Genomic DNA, 18,192 nt, shown 5'->3' with positions numbered 1-18,192 from the left:
GGATTGAAGATGAACTAAAAGGGGTAGTGAGGCCTCGGCGACCCTACATGGTGACGATTCCTCACCACATGGTTTAGATGCACGTTATGAGAAGAAAACTTTCCTGTGCAAAGTAGAACACAGTTGAGATGCGGCAGAGATGATTCAGTGAAGCCGGGTGTGTGAGGGCTTTCATCCTTTTTTTCCTCACACACAGTTTGCCGAGACATGTTGAGGTCTCGCTCCTCCGACACTGTCTGTTTGTTTTTGCACTTTGCACAGACATGAGAAACATTTGTCCAGAAGGTGGCACACTTAATTCCTTTATGGAATTAAGCTCTTCTTTAATTCACCGTGATTTCGCCAACATAACTCCAAAATGTGCCCAAAAAAGTCAAGAAAAAGCACTGCTACAATGAAAGAATTTAGCTTTGATACAAACACACTACAAATCCTTTTTCTTGTAAGGTTAAGATCCAAACTCCCTGAGCAAACACGTGGCCGAGGCCTGGGGTGTCATCTGTTGCGTCTCGGGCTTCGGCGTCCTGCCGACTGACACTAATTCTACCGTCTTGATCTCCTGTGAAACCCTGAGTAGAGGCTTTACTCTCCCGTGCGGTTGAGACTGTTTTCACTGGCCTCAGCACACAGCGTGGCGGTCCCATTGGGGTCGTACCTGCATGTTTACACAACAGCAACGGGGGCATGACGAGCAGGGTGACCTCGCAGTTTAACCTCACGGTGACCATCATGGTAGGAACTGTTTTGTATCAGTAACTTTATGGAAATATTGCAATAAAACCACACTGGAGAGACTTTCCCCCCTTTTTATCTTCACCGAATAAAGAGCTAAACTTCCAAACTCAACTGGCTCAGTATTCCAGGACATTATAAAGAATGTTCCGTCTGACTTAGAGCGTGAAAGCTCTTTCATCCGACGAAGACAAAGAGTGGAAATTACTGTTTTGTCTCGTGATTCACCCTCTCTGCGCTGAGTGTGATTACTTTACCCCAGTGAGAAAGCGGCTGCACAGACAAAGACATCGCCACAATGAGCGACTCCACCTTTTTCACTTTTGTCATCTGAAGCCTTTTTCCCTTCCTCAAATTTGGAACATTTTCATTGAGTTGGGAGCGTCCGATTCAGGAATTAAAAGAGGCCAGAGTTGCAGAGTTGAACGAGCCCAAACCGCTATTTAGAGCAGAGAAGAGGAGAATGCGTGTTTATATACAGATTCAGTGCAGAAGTGTGGAACGTCTATGGCGCCTGTACAGTGAGCGGAGGAGCATGTGGGTGGAATATAGCCCTGGGTTATGAAAAGAGCAGCCTGCTTGTTATGGCTTGTGCTGCCCTAAAGGTACACGAGCAAACGCTTCACAAGCTCAGATGGACGAGTCACTTTCTTTCTTTCTCTCTTTCTGAGACGCACACACACCCTCCACTTTCCTACACACACACACACACACACAAGAGACACAGGCCAAAGAATGAAGCTTAACTTTGCATCACTATCTGCTTTTCCCCCTCAAGCTTCAGGTGATAAGATCTTATAGTTGACAGCACGAGTCATGATTATGCATTCTACCTACAAGTCCTACATTCATGATAATACTGGCCGCTTAAAGTTGACATATTTCAAACATTTTATAATATTTGGGAAGTTTAATCTATAGTAAGAGGACACCCAGAGAGCCCATACCTACACCAAGACCCCAAAGGTCCTTTGCTAATACGAATCCAGACAGGAAGTTAGATTCGCTGTCTATAACTAAAATCTTAGCGCACTGTGTCATCTTAACTACACATTTGTGGAATATGCATGTTTCTAGTTGTATGTAGTGATGTATAGTGAACAAGTACATGTGCTCCCTGTTCTGAATCTGCCAGATCTGGATCAATACTCAAAAGTACAACAAGTCAAAGAAGTAAATTTGCAGGAAACAGTACTGCAAAATGGACGTTAAACCACTAACAGAGTAAATGCACACCCATTCAGAAGAGTAGTAAATGTCTGTTAGGTTACAAAACACACTCAATAAAACTCAAGTTACAGATTATAGATTATGTGCATAGACTACAGTATTCACCATGACGATAACAGGATGACAAGATAAAGCTTTTTGACTCCACGTTCGGTACGCTGGCTTAAAGTTGGAAAAATTTCTTTATGTGCCTTTATTGGCCCCTTAACTTTTCCCTGTGAAGTTCTCAGGAAATACAGGTGCACCAACAAGCCAAACCACAGAGTTCATAAGCGGCTCGGTTGCCAAAACAGGTAGGTTAACAAGCGAAGACACAATCACACGGTATAAAACGATAACTGTGATTTGTTCCATCGTTTGCAAGTGCGATCTGTTGAGAGTTACAAGAGCTGATCTGTAGCAGTAATACAGTTTGAGTGTTGGTGTGTGTTGGTGAGTGTTGTCCCTGTAGGCCTGGGTTAAATATCGGGGAATGTAGTTCAGTGTAATCAGGTGTGTGTCAGTCAGAAGGAATATGACATTAGAATGACAGATGAAATGTCTGTAATGAACCGAATTGCAGGTTTTTCTCTACGACGCACCCACAGAACAATCTCCAGCCGTTTCAGAGCCTTTTAGATTTTTTCCCCCTGAAGGTTTTTGTTTCCGAAGCTGAAGTCACAGTGCAGCGCTGAGCGAAACGCGTCCAGCGCTGCAGACTTGAGTGCTTCCAGATGCTTTTGGAAATGGAACTCATGTGCGAGAGAGAGAACAAAAAGATGTTCCCCTTTCTCTCTGTTTCTCCCTCATCCATCTTTTCTTCTCCTCCTTTGCCTCAAAAAGTACTAAGTGAGCGTTACTCGTGCACAATGTGCACATGAGAAGTTTTAGGGTCTTTTCTAATGTGTAAAAATGTAAAAAAAAAAAGGAAATAAAAGCCTTTCCTCAAGCTGTGATATCAAATTTCAGGAATATGGAAAAGCAGACTTGCTGAAGGTCTGGAACAAAAACAATCCTATAGCTGGAAGTGGGAGGAGCGTTTCAGGGGCCGTAAACATTCATTACGCCTGACTGACGACTGCACGGCGTTCATAAAACATTAACCATGCAGCACAAACAATCGTTTTTTAATCAGTCAAATCAATCTAAGCATTTGCGTTGAACGTATACACAAGAATAAACTTCAATCAATCGCACATCTGTTGATTTCATGGTCTGTTACTCGTCCCCCTATCCAAAAGAAAAGCCTCCTATGGGTGAGGCAGGAGGCGACTGGGTGTGGCTGGGCTGGGTTTTGGCCTGGTGACGTTGCATTGCGAGCTGCACGGTCGGCGCTCCTCCAACCTCATGAACTCTGAGGACGCCCAAGGGTGGCTACTCTTAGACTGGGTGTCTTTTTTTTTTACCTCCCCCCCCTACTTTGCAGTGGGATGTTGGTGGTGGAAGCAGAGGGGAGGTAAAAGTGAATCGAAGAACTCCAGCAATGCACACAAGGCAGGTAGGGACAGGACCAAAAGTTAAAGAGGGGAGGGGGGCGGGAGAGAGAGAGAGGGAGGGAAAGAGAGAGAGAGAGAGGGAGAGAGCTAGAGCCCGAGAGAGAGAGGGAGATGAGATCACAGAGGAAGAGAGTGAGGATGTGGCATAAATAAGTAAAGAGCGAGAGCGCAAGCAAATCTTCAATCACAAAGCGTCTATTTTTTTGGCAAATGAGGAGCCCTGTAAACCGCACACGCACACGCACACACACACGCGCGCACACACACACACACACACACACACACACACACACACAGCCCAGCATACGGTTCTCACTATCCCCCTCTTCCCTGGGCTGTATTGTGCAGTCGGTGTGCAAAAGCAGGGAAAATTTTGAAAACAGTGTCTTGTAAAAGGGCCGAGCTCCAGGAAAGCTTTTTCTGAGGAGGAATGCAGAGCACCGAGTGTCCCAACATGTTAGAGGCTCAGAGGAGGTTTATGTCCGCAGTCACCTCAGCTTTTTGTTTATAGATGTGATCCCTGTTAATTCCTGCACTGTTCATGATCCGGAAGTCTTGAAGGTTAAACGGACACTTCTAACTGATTCCTTATGTTTGGTTCCGTGGCTCGGTGCTTGGATGTAAAAGTCAGATGGTGATGCAGGGCCAGGAAACTGTGGATCCTGTGTTAAACGTGGGTGGCAGCTGTCTGCATCAGGATAAGTATAAGCATTAAACCCCAAACTGCTGCTGTGAAATCATACAGAGACTTTGGAGTTGCCAATTTGGGGAAAAAGGTGAAATAAAACATCTTTCCTGTAACATCCAGACAGATTCTTTGCCGTCTGCTCTGAATAAATGGAGATACTTAGACTCTTCAGATATCCACTTTGTTTAAGAGTTAGACAATAGGCTGCGTACCATGAATAGAAAGTGTTTATGAGCAGGTTAATGGATGGATGATTGGAGATTTATCAGTAAGAACGCACTTGCTCCTCCCCTTTCTCCCTCTTTGGCCCGATTCCTCCTCCTTCTTCTCCTTTTTTTTTCTCATCTAAACATTGTTCCTGTTCCTCCTCTTTGCGCCTGAGCCAAGTGCACTCCCTCTGTTGATGTGGCAGGCCTGGGAAATGAAGAGTTGATGCTTCATGTCAGGCAAACGGCGCCTCCTTCTTTTTGTCTTTTGCTTGCAAACGTGGACAGACGAGGGGGGGGAAAAAACAAAACTCGGGTTTGGATGCTCGTGATACAATGACGCAAAATTTAAAGTTGAAAAAAAAAAAGTTAAAGAAAGACCAGCAGTGGGGCTTCATTGTTAATTTTCAAATCTGTGTATGTGTTTATTAGGCAGTGCAGAATAAAAGGACACAAGTGAGAAGAGGCCACACGCAGGATGCATCAAGTGTTTCTAATCCCTAAAGCTATGACAACTTTATCTTTGTCCTCCCGGATTCTGAAAACTTCACTTTATGTCTTCACTCCCTCCACTATTTAACAATTTGGGGATTAAAAGGATAAACAGGCATTTGTTATGTTGCTGATAAATGATTCCCCAGCCCTGCACCCGTCAACTCAGCCAAGGAAAGGGAACAGGAAATTTCATGGCCTTCACTTTCAAAACAAAGTCTCCCGACAGGAATCTGCAGGGGGATGAGCTGAGATGTTACACGGAGGAGAAAGGTGCGTTACAAGACAAGCGGAGGAGCGCTGAGCGAGTTTCCATGATGTGATGTGGAGGAAGAGAGCCACCAGACATCTTGCCTCCCGTTCCAAAGCACAGCTGAACGCAGACCAGGGTGGGCGGGACGTGACGCTAATCTAAACACGGCCAAGCGACTGCAGCCAATCCCGGCGTCCTTCCATCCATTAGCCCTGCCCCCCTCCCAGCTCGCCCTAAACCCTGTTGCTGCTCCTTATTGTAGTTAAACGTGTGACGTGGAGACCTCAAACTCTTTGTCCTCACCACCCCTCTCTGCCTTGGCTCACTCCATCTTTTCTCTTCTCTCCTCCTCCTCTTCCTCCTCCTCCTCCTCAGATCTGTCTATCCTCCCTGGTATTTCCTCTGAGGAGCCGGCTAGAAAGTCTGCATCCCAGCTGAAACCCTAATGGTTACAATGGCGTGCAGATACGTCAGTAAATGCTATGAAAAGCAAGAAAAGACAATCTATCCCTTCTGCCATGCACCTAAGTCTTATTTCTGACTTATATTTCGGTGTTGACATGCTTATATGTGAGCTACTGCATGATCAAACAGTTTCCAAATACCATTGAACAGATGAGATCCACAGCCAAAACTGTGCCAGGAGCTTTGGCTAAACAATCAGAGGAAAACTTTTGACGTGGAACCCTAACATCAACCGTTTTTCTGTGTGGGCCGGCCTAACTGGAGCAAAATCAGCTTGAAGTCTTGCAGTGCACATCTAGCCTGAGAGGTTATCCAGAGGAATCTTTGCCTTCCCTTCCCCCCCTTAACAAGAAGAAGGCCTCCAGCATTGTGTTTCTCCCGATCGCCGACAGAAGGCGTTTAAACTTGAAGTCCAATACAGCCTGAAAGATCCTGAGGCGCTGAGCTGCTTACGACTTCATGCAGGCAGAATTCATCTTTAATGCGACCGCGCTCAGTCCACGATGCAGTCTTGTCAGCATCTCATAAAGGCTAATTGCCTGCACTCTGTAGGTGCTGCACATATGGCTCGGGTGGCCCCCTCCCCGCCAAGAGGTTCCCCTACAGGCAGGGGGTCAGGGTTTATAGAATCAGGGTCTCACGGAGAAACATAACATGTCCTCCACTTTGAAGCTGTGCGAAACCTGCTGCCCCATCATAGCTACCTGGGCCTGTCTATGGCCCGGTCTGCATTATGAGACCCATTAGCTGAGGGAAGCAGGCGTCTTTATGGAGCTCTGCCACAGGGGAGTCTGATCCCGTTTGGTGTAATCTGCTTAATAATGAACAAAAGCCCAATGGCAACAATCAGCACTTTCGGCTCAGGTAGTAAAATACGCCCCAAGCTTCCTTCAAATATTATGGCAGCTAAGTGAATTATGATTCAGCCGAGGTTCCATTTTAATTCTTTGAATTGAAAAGTTGGTGGAAAAGTTGTGTTACCTTCTTCTCCTCTGCATCTATACATTCAAAGCGCTCCAGGATGACTCATGTCTATCAAAAGACATATGTCAAGTATAAATCAAGTTTGAATCACAATCACAATGTAATCTGTTCTATTACAACCAACAAGTAATTGCCTAATTATAATTGCATATGTGGTTTGGGAGCAACTCTTACTTCCACTGATTCAACTTCACTTCACACATTTATTTTCCACAACCACAAACAATCACAATACAGACCCAATTAGCCCTCATCAGAAGACCACCAGCCCCCTACTGTACATTGAGCAAAGGCCTCAAACTGGTTCCTGGCTCCCTATTAAATTACTGAAGTACCCAGAGGTACAGTAAAACACCCAGGGGTGTCCAAACACCTTCGAATAAAAAAAGGCCCTTGATCTTCTAAGTCAGTAAATAATGAAGGCAGCAAAGGGCCGTGTTGTTTAAGACCCTTGCGTATGAATCTCGTCTTACTCTAATAAAGCGTATCATAAAAAGGTCTTTGAATCAAACAAGCAGAAGCTCGTCTTTGATCGCCCAGATACAACATGTGACACCTATAGTTGATCACCGTGCATAGCTATGATTCTGACGCTGATAAGGGTGTGAGTGTGAATGTCTTGTACGGAACACCTCACATCACTCTGCGATGGGAGAAAATTTCCAGGGAGGGACTTGCTTCAATCTTAGTAATGATCAGACAGCTGGCGTCCTCACAGACAATGTTCGCTCAGGTTGCAGTACCAGCATCCAAAAACATCTGGTTTTGTCACTCTTGGACACATTCTGGGCGCCGCCATTAAAACAAACTTACTAGGATGTGACTGGAAAAGCAATTAGGGAGAGGACAGCGTAGAGGCGCACCGGAATGCAGTGTTTAGACAGGTTCTGCTCTATGAAGAGGGTTTCCTTACCTGTCCAACTACAGTGAGAGATGGAACATATCTGCGTTCATGTGACAGATTGCAAAACACGGACAACTTCTGTTTTGTTTAGCCACATGTCCGTTTCCGTAGCTCATATTTGTCCTATGATAAACTAACCAAGCTGATCCTGGATTGGAGCAGCTGAGGATGACAGGAGCTTCAGGAACAATGAGTCAGTTTGGGCAGGAGTTTATTGACGCTTACTCCATAGATGACATGCATTAGTAAAATGTGTTAATAGGTTTTGAGGTTTAGAGTTCAGTCTATTGTTTCTACATAAGCAATCGATTCCCTTAGCGTTGAGATACACATAAAATTGGGATGTGTGACTGTGGACTGAAAATAGAGATCCCACAAAATGGCTGCTGTCTAAACACCTCCCGACTTGTCTACGTTTACTCTGTCATCTAATTCATTGTTTAAAACACAGGTCAGATCAGACTGGAAAAGAGGCCGCAGCAACAATTCTCTCCCTCGCTCTCTGCTCTGACAATCTGTTTTACTTTTCTCTTCAACCTCTTTTTCTCCCTCCTTCCCCCTGAGCTCCAACTCTTCCTCAGCTTGACCAGGGAGAAGACCAGCCATAATAGGAGACAGGAAAGAGAATCCACAGCGGCAGGGTGTGTGTGGGGGCCAAGAACCAAGCCCTGTTGCGTTTTTTTTCCTCTGTCCTGTAACCCTCTAATTTCACATTTATTTTAGGATGGGTTTATTGAGCAGGCTCCAGAAACGGCCAGAATCACGGGAGTCAGTCAACAATTACATTGTGATATCCAGTCACAGCCCTCTCCACTCTAAGACTTACTCATTTGGTTATGATGGTCTTAGCTGCTCTTTGAATGACGGTGGCACTGAGAGTGTTGAAGACCACTTGACAGCACATTTCAGTCCTTCAGTCCCTTCAAGGTAAAGACATAGAGCAACATTAGTGCAGTGATGGCTGTGCGTGTGTCTGAGAAAAGGATTGTGTCGACAAAACTAGATCACCACCTCAAGCTATTCCAAGACGGATGACTAGACTCTGCTACTTTCAAGCAGCGTCACATCACAGCCTGTTAAGTGAAAGGTAGACCATCTCAGGAAAACTGGGTGCCACAAGGTATGACTGCTGTGTCTTTATGAGACATTTTAACAGAAGCAGTTAAATGGAGAATTGCATGGGGAGAAAACGCGGCCTTCCTTTAAAATTCCAGTTGCCACATGGCGTGGAAAAGAAGACGCCAGAATCTGATTATGGGCTGAATATATAGATCAGCAAGCTCACCTGGTTTCACAGCGATCCAGGTGTGTATGCGCCATAACTGCATTTAACTGCACAGAAGTGGGAAAGAATGACAGTTTTTTATTTTAATGACAGCATCGGGCTCTAAAGGGGGCGTGGCTTCAGCCTGTACTGTCACTAAGGTAAACGTAACCGAAGGAAGCTTTGAATGATCTCTCAGCATCGTATAACGCCTGAACCACCGTCAAACTTCAAGCTTCCTCCTAAACCAACATCTGATAGCTGTTAGTGCTGCATTTTCAGGGTGACAGAGGAGGCAAGCATAAATCTAACTCCTCCCCCTCCTCCTGCAGCAGCAGCAGCAGTGGATGCAGCACATGTGGTTGGCACCGGGATGCCTCATCATGCATGAAATCTTCTCTCCTGTGGCCTCCTTGATGGAATCTCAACATGGCACTCACTGCCTGAAGTTGCAAGAATAGAGACCACCTGTATCATCAATATGCAACTGGCAACTTAAGGTTGACACAACTCACCACACTGAATTAAACTGGATGGATGGGATTTGGGAGCTACAAGTCATAATTTTGTCCATCAAAATAATCAAAGATGGCCTGAATATTATCCTGTCTGTATCAAATGGTTCTGATTTCCTAAACGGCACTCAGGTATCTGTATTTAAAAATTTAATTTGACTAAACTTGGTTCAAACTCAATCTGACTTGACAATGTGTCTGCTTTTGCGTTGCTGTAAAAAGAAACATAAGGGCACCGTAACAAATGACAGGCCGGGACGAATGTTACTATTGCAAGCTGTTACAGGATCGCAAGCATTTACTCCCAATCTAACAACACAATCTAACACAACGGGGAGGCAAGGCAAGGAAAAAGGAAGTAAAAGCCGCAATCAGCATGTTTGATCAGAATATGTTTACTTAGGCTGAGACCAATTACATTCTGGACAATCCTTGCCTGTGAATGAATGAGGACTAAGAATCTGAACATATCTGAGCAAAAACACTGCATATTGAGAACAATCATGACAACACTATGGCAGGTTTCAGTCAGAGGAACTTTGCAAGGTGAAACAACAGCAAGGAGCGTGACAGAAAAGATTAACGTGGCAACTTAACTCGCATCCTCTGCATGAAAAGAGGAGGCGAACTGTAAGGAGGTAGAAGGCAGCTGTGGCCATTTAAATGGCTAAAGTCTTATACACTCCCTCTGCTAAACAGTGGGTTAAGAGAACTCATTTAGCCTGAGTTGGATAGTAGGGGAGGGAGAATAGACCACACTGCATTCTTTTGCATTGAGGTCACGTTTTTCTCCTCTACCATTCTGAAGCACTCAGCGAACCTCGGGCTGGACTCTGAGGGATCTACTGCACATGCTCGGAAGAGAAGAGAGAGACACGGCATGCTGGTGCTTCCTCTCAGACACAGACCTGAGTTTCCCAAAAGCATCCCGGTGGAATGGTTACCCACACAAATTGACTTTAGGAACCCAAACTACAAACTCCGTCCGTCCCTGTGTGTCTTTTGGGGCCATAGAGAAAAGAGAATAATCCCACCTACCCAGACAGACTCATGGATGCCTTTCTTATGTGTCATCATGCAGTTTGAAGGTACTGGAGGAAAATCATAGATCTCTGTGGGATCAATGGCAGCTTGAAAGTATATGAACTCAATATTAAACTTCTACAAAGATCCATAGAAGACAATAGAGGAAGACAGACAAATACACACACACTATTTTAAAGGGGGTATACAGGAGCTTCTTGTGATTTCCCCTATCCTGGAAAAGTTGTCTTTTGATCAGTCCTTCACTTCTGTCACACACTTTAAACACATCCACAAGAGTGTTTGACACGCATCAACCGTATAGATGCTGGCAAATCAGATCTAAGCGCTCTCAGAGGGAAGACAGAAGTGGAAACTGTATGTTTTCACTCTGTGTGCTGAGCAGTGCTGCAGAAAAAGACAGTGGAAATGGCTTGAATGTGATTCTGCATTAAAAGGTTTCAAAATAAACCCTGAAATTAAATAAAGAACCTTGCCTAAAATCATATTTTAACACCACACAAAGAGCCATAAAAAGCATTTGGAGCTGTAAAACTAGCAAAAAAACTGCAATCTGAGCACCCCAACACAGAAAAACACAGTTTGATCTCAAACAGATCAAACAAACACACTGTGAGCGTGAGTTACGTTAGCACAATCATTCCAAGGTTTCCTGTGGGACTTTGGGGGCTTTGGGAAAACAACACCAGCAGAGTGTGAGGAGGAATTTTGCCCAGAAAAAAGGCGACAACGGAACAGAACAAGGGAACAGAACAGGTGACACCGATTTGCCTCCTTGTTGAACGGATGAAGAGGAAGATATGATTTTGAAACCCTGCATAAAAGGGGTTGAACTGCTGCAGTGACTGTGAGCAATTCTTCCCTCCAGACAGTTCCTGTAACTTGCGCCCTGATACCATCACATGTGCTGCACAGATGAATCGGCTGAGCACTGAACAGAGAGACATCGGTGTCTACAGGTGCAATATTAAAAAGGTTCATATTTAGATTTTAACATTCCACATGTACACCTTGAAGAATGTCTGCTGTTTTTATGAATCGGTTGAGAACACGGACAAAAACTTGACAAAAATGACTGAACGAGACAAAGAAAGCAACTGATGACTTATCCCGTCTCCCTTTATGTAGCAATTCAGAGGGAAAACAATATTTAAAAGATGGAGCTGTGCAGCAGCCAGGTTGTATAATGAATCTAACTTCTGCTCGTCTGTAGAGGGAAAAGTTACTGGCGGAAAATTCTACAAGGCGCAGGCTGCCAAGGCTGCGATAACATGAGAGCTTATACTTTCCTTGTCTCAAAAGTGAGGAATACAAGTACAAGCCGTCTGTTTACCGACCGTGCAACCAGAAATGAATGAGAATTGAGGGATGTGAGCTATCTAAGAGAGTTAGGAGAGGAAGATGCCCTATGTGTCTGAGTTTTGCCTAGAAAATCTTTGTCTTTCTTTGCGATGTTAAAACCAGGACGTTGTTCATTTTTGTTTCTGTGGCTGAGGGGGAGAGCATGACTCATCCAACAGATGGGATGTTTTTTCCCCTCCATAGTTTCAGGCTTCTCTCTTTCCATAAATCCATTTCTAGTCCCTCTCAGTTTTTAAGGTAACCTGCTCTCTCTTTTCTCCCCGTTTTAAATCCTACAGCAAACAATTAACTGAAGCTTTAACGCTCCCACACACTCTTTTATTCCATCTGAAAACCTCACGCTTACACACTTCTCTCTCTCCTTTCTTTGTTTGTCTCTCCTGCTCAGTCCTGCTCTTTTTCCACCTAAACATTTAACGCTGCCTCCTGCTTCCTCACATGTGAGCATCTCTATAGGCTGCAGTATTTATGGGTACTTGCAAGGGGGCGGCGGGCAGCAGGAGTAACGACATTTCCAGACGGGACCTCTGAGCTCATTTCCCCCCCAATCATCCACACAAACACTTTCTGACTGAAACCGTGCTGCCCTCAACTCTTTCACTCTATTTGTAAGCAAAAGGTCAAAGAACTGAGAGACAAAGAGATGACAGAACCAACAAAACGAGTGGAGTGTATCTACTTTAGCCTTTATGGAGCCAAACTGCTTTGATTTGCTGGGGATAAAATCTACAAGACCATCTTTCCCAGATGTTGGGAGAGGTGACGCAAAACAGGTCAAGATGGAAACTAACTTCAGAGTGGAAAAAGCTGATAACTGTGACTCCTGTGAATGCCTGGAACACACCATAGATACTTTATGCTTTATACCTTCAAACACACCGCTACACACATAAGTGAAGCATTAGAAGAGCACATAGTTGTCATAGTTTTGAGTTGTCCATCCGAAATAGTCACAAACTGTATGAATCCAATTTGGAGACACTTGTATGAAAACGTGTGTCACTTTTTCCTTTTTTGTGTCTCCCATCCAGAATAGAATCTTCCATCCCCACTACATTGTGTTAACTCCCTTCTCATTGCATTGCTACAGACTCTCCCGCAGCTTGAGCTTTTGTGGCAGGGAAATACGACACCCTCATGCACAGAGAGGGGTCGGGGTGCGGGTGGGGCTGGCGGGGGTGGGCCCTTTGGTTTTTGCCTTGTGGCCTCTGACGTTGCGTGAACACGTGGATAACGTCATTGGACGAGGGAGTTCATTGAAGTGCTTCAGTCGACGTGTTTAATTGAGACTTCCTGTGCCTCTGTCATATATTGTGTCTAAGTTCCATCTATGGGTTTCTATATCTATGGAAAGTTGTAAGTGTTTGGGAGTTTGGGACTTTTTTAATAAAAGAATCAAACTTTTGGATCAAAAGAGACATAAACTGATCACAAAATGAGCGTTCTGCCCCAAACATTTGGCTTCACACAGTACTGAGAGCAGCTCTGCAGATAAACCTTTCGCTCGTGCCGGAATGCTCACTCACTCGCCGCCTTCCCCTGTTTTTCGTGTTGCCACGCTTGCCAGCAGCCTTGCACATTATCTGAAGTCAGGGAAGGATTCAGTCATATTTTCCATCCACTCTGCGTGTCTGACTGGATGTCTGCGCCGGTGGGGGAGTGAGAGGATGGAGAAAGGAGCGCAGGGGGAGAGGGAGAGGGAGAGAGCGACAGAGAGACAGAGAGACAGATGCACAACAGAGGAGAGGGGGGCTGGGAGTCTGGAAACAACCAGATGCAGAGGCGAAATGAAAACTGGACTAAGAAATAAGGAAAACGGCCTTTACAGTTATATGCAGACAGTAGATTAGTTTCACATGTTGCCTGCTCACAAATCCAACGTCAAGTCCTGAACAAACTACTGCCAAGTGCTTAGAGAGTGGAAACTAGTATTCTGCTCTTCTATTCAAAAGATGTATTTGAATTTTAACATTACACTGTCATTTCGATGGGCGCACAAACTACGTGGGACCTTGATGGGATTCTAGGTTTGGGCTCCTCACCATTTTCTCTCACGCCCCAAAGGCGAGGTGGGTGGAGCATTTTTATAGCCAGCTCTGGTTTCAAAAACAGCCTGTAGTGTCAAGCTCATGAAAATTCATGGATGCCTTGGGTAAATCCAGTTATTCTATTGGTTATTTGCTGCGTATGGCTTTACATTATCTAAGCACGGACTGCAGACCCAAAGTAACTATCAATGTATTTATGGTGTTATTTTTGACCATTAATCCTTATTTTTCACTCAGGTACATTTGACCTATATTGCACAGTTGGCATGTCTGTTAGGAATAAACGAGTCACTTTGTCTTTCGGCAGAATCCGCTGAAACAGGATCAGAAGCAACAGTAACACCTGGGGAATCATCATACATATATAAAATCAATATTATCCAAACATTCCTTTACTTGATGGTGCAGACAATGGCCGGTGTTAGTGTAAATAAATACTGCTGTGGTGAGAATGGTGCACCGTCCATAAGTACTAACCTTAGCCTGGAGACTAAAGACAAAGGCCTGGCCTTTGCGAGATGATTGCAGTTCATATGAGGCTCTACTTGCAGTAGTAGTCATAAGAGGGCTCACGCATTCACCCTGTAATTGAGCGTTTACCCATAGCGCCGCATGGAAGTCCCTTTTTTTACTGGTGCTATTGCTTTGAATGAACTTGCTGAGTCTGGGCCAGAGCTGGGAGGTTTATTTTCACAGAAGCGACACTAGTTATTTACTCGTCTGTACACGTGGGGCAAACTCAAACTGTCTTGACGGTAAACGGGGGATCACTTGTTGGACCTAAGGAACCAACTTCTATCAATCTTCATACAGTTTGGTTATTGATTTAGATTGGCAATAAGTTCAGTAGAAAGAAAGTGCTGTCTATGTTCGATCCCACTCTTCTGGCATACACAGATTCACTATATTACACAGGGAAAGCAGGTGGAAAACAGGTTGAGCTTTTATACGTTTGGCCAACAAGTTTGATACTGAGAGGTTCCACAAGCTAAACCACTTTAAGCTCAACATGATCATTTATCAAACAGGCACTGAACTTATTTTTTGTTTCAGATAAACTATATTACAATGTAGCTGTTCACTTCATAACAGGCATTTATGGATTTCATTTAAAGATAAACTGCGCACTAACACATTTTATTACAATACTGTACAATTTTCATCATAGCCTATAATCTGTCTGAGAGAGGAGAGACTGCATTGGACTCCTACCCTGAAGAAAATATGAAAAGTCTGTGCCAGACCCATAATTGAGAATAATTAACAAAAATCACAATGACAAGAATCTAAGGTACAACAGCAAGTAATAGTGGCCCTCCTGCAGGAGAGGGAGACATTATGGTAAAAATATATACACAAATACAGTAAATAGCTCTTGGCACCTTAAACCAGATTGAAGACAATGAGTCTGCAGGCAAGAGAGAGAGAGAGAGAGAGAGAGAGAGAGAGGGAGAGAGAGCGAGAGAGAGTTTTGGCACTGTGAGCAGGTCTAGCAAAGGCTCAAAGCTTACAAGTAGAAACACGTGGACAAGGCCAGGCAGATGTGATGCTACGTGTTGCTGGCTATAGCTCAGAGGCTTGTGGGGAATGCAAGGTTTAGGTCTTTTCAGTTATTTTGCAAGCTGTGCTGAGTCTTGACGATCAACTAAAGTTGGGATCTGGTGCTGGACAAGAACAAGAAACTCAGGACTCACTACCTCTCTAGTCTAAATGTTACAGTATATCAACGTCAGCATATCCTCCCACTCACTCGGGGACACCTGGGTGTGCCGAACTAAACTTACTAGGGTTGAACTTGTCTAGAAAAGTAAATGTCCACTTGAAAATTCCCGTCTGAAATTCCCAGTTTGCCAATGCCATGTCTTCAGACTGCAGATTTGGTCTGGCATACTGTCCAAAAACAATTAACACTTCACTTGCTGTTGAGTCTTGAGTCACCACAAGTCACCTGACCCAAGGTGTGAACAGCTTTCAGAGGATAAACAAACCAATCCTACTCATGTAGTATTCAAAAACTAATAAGAATCGTTATAACACAATTTCCCAAATTCCCAAATGACACTCAGCCCTGCTTTTATCCTCATTATCATCATCAATCATTTACAAGTCAAAAATTCCATTGCCTTTTCAAGCGACATCTTACATTGTTGCACTTCCACAATCTGGACAAATGTGAGGAACAACCAGGACAAAAGTAAAGACAAGCCAACAAGAGCAGAGGGGAAGAAGCAGACATTATACACACCTGGCTGATGACATCAGGGAACAGTGAGGAAAATCACACAGGTGGAAACAATCAGGTAACATGACAGGAACACAAGGGCAGGAAGTAAGCTGAAGAAAGAAATGGAAAATAATACTACAAAATAAAACAGGATACCAACACAAGAAAAACACAGGATCATAATTATTTTCAAATTGATGAACTTGACACCACATACAGTGTCAGTCCTCCTGTGCAAGATGATATCCAACATGGCTGCCCAGTCAGAATGGAGGGGCATTGGGATACTGCTAAAATGCCATAAAGTCACTCTGGCCGTTTCCACCCAAACCACCAGTCTGAACTCTGAGAGACTCGCCACAGGAATATATCATAGATTGCTGCAACTTGAGTCCAAGGCAAACACCAGATAATTACCAGTTCTATTTAAACTCTGTCCTGTGAGCTCCAGCTCCATTTCAGTCGTGGAAAGTCACTCACAATGTGAAAGTACTGCTCCGTAGATGGATTAATCTAAGGAAATATATCTTAAAACTGCATTTTTCACCAGTTTAGAACACTAAAGCAAGCAGGCAGAGAGTAAAACAATAGGCTTCTACTGAGGACTAGATACTTTTGAAGTTAAAGTCACTGCAGAGACGTGAGCACAGGTCTTATCAAAATGGGTTTCCTCTGAGGCAAACAACAGGACATCCCCACTGTCCTTTCATGTCAGATATTCCGTATCTTTAACAATTCCTCTTTCCATCATTCTCTTCTTTATATAAAAGTCAAATATATATAAATTTGAGTATATATGTACTCCTGAAGCTTCCTCACTTTCACACACTGTGTTGTATTAATCACTTCTTGTTGCCACAAGGCTCCACAATATCTCCTCCTGCTCTTCTCCGTAAAATTGTTTCCGAATTACTGTGAACACAAAGAGGCTAATGGTGTGTTTGTCTTACCTTGGAAGTGTGAGGTCAGAACTCAGAACTGTCGGCTGTTCAAGCATCACCAGACGGAAACGATATGGACGCCCCTAGGAATGATTTAACAACTCGATTGAATGATTGAACAACTCGATTTTCAAAGTTGAGGCCAGCACAATTGTCAGTCACGGTAATGGCAACAACAATGCTTCTCAAAACACTAGAAACTTTTTTTTGGATGGATACACAATATTATTCGTCAGCTTCAGTTTTAATCAAGCTCAGCTATGTTTGAATTTTTTGAGTTTTGAAGTTGAATGTTAACAGAAGCATGCTGACATGTCGACATGTCATGCGCTAATATTAGCATATCACACTAACGTTAGCAAGTTAGCATACTCTTATTAAGCCCAAATGAGGCTGATATTTTTAAGTATTATTCTATAGAAGTTGGTCACTTTTCACACTGGACAGCTGACCAGCGCTCTTAATCATTTCTAATTAATTCACTTACCAGAATGTCACCTCAAGCTAACTTCATTGTGATGTCATCGCTTCTTTTATGGCATTACTATGTTGTATTCATCAAGTAAAGGACGAAAGCAAAAAGGGAAACATGATATAAATACGCACCACATTCTAAGCTAGTACTTTCTTTTGTGAGCACTTGTTGGCCTTGTGGTGATTATTTTATCAACTTAGTCTTAATATAGGAGTTTGTCTTTATCGTTGCCCAAAATGCAGTTTATCCGGAGGGATTCAAAGACTTAACTGTGACTTTGGCTGAGGTTTTTGACCTTAACGCATCATGGGCCTGTGGTTCTCTGAAATCCTTTCTCGTGTGTTTGTCACAATTGTTCCTTGATGTAGTCATCAGCCTATTAAGACACATTATTTCTCCCTGTAAATATACAGTACATGTTTACTATACTCCTAATCCACATCATACCTCCTTTGATTGACCTGGGCGTCACTTTGGTCCAGAACTGCAAAGCCACCAAGAGATTGACAGCTGTCTGTCTGCAAATGGCAGGTGTTAATGCTGTCAGCCAGCTTTCATTAGATGTGGAACAGATGCTAAAATATGCCTGCTAGGAACAAACAAAATCACTAACCACACATTTTACCCAGGATGCTGTTTATTTTCCCCACAGCTGAAGCCATATCATAAAACATACACAAGTCACTGCTGAACTGAGGTTTTAGCACTTGCACTGTCTGTATCCCCAGAGGTGGATGTGAGAGAATTAAGGATAATCACAAATGCTTTTCAATCACATATCATGTCTTGGTACTTGTTGTATCATTTTATACTTGCAACAGGATGATGAACACATTATTTTACTCAATAGCACTAAAAAGAACTATCATTGTCATCTGCAACCACAAACC

This window comes from Genypterus blacodes, unplaced genomic scaffold (genome assembly GCF_046128005.1).
Source record: "Genypterus blacodes isolate CSIRO-AG114 ecotype Tasmania unplaced genomic scaffold, CSIRO-AGI_Gbla_v1 ptg000055l_1, whole genome shotgun sequence".
In the NCBI taxonomy this organism is placed as follows: domain Eukaryota; kingdom Metazoa; phylum Chordata; class Actinopteri; order Ophidiiformes; family Ophidiidae; genus Genypterus; species Genypterus blacodes.
The sequence above is the reverse complement of the archived record's forward strand: the minus strand, read 5'-3'. Positions refer to the sequence as shown.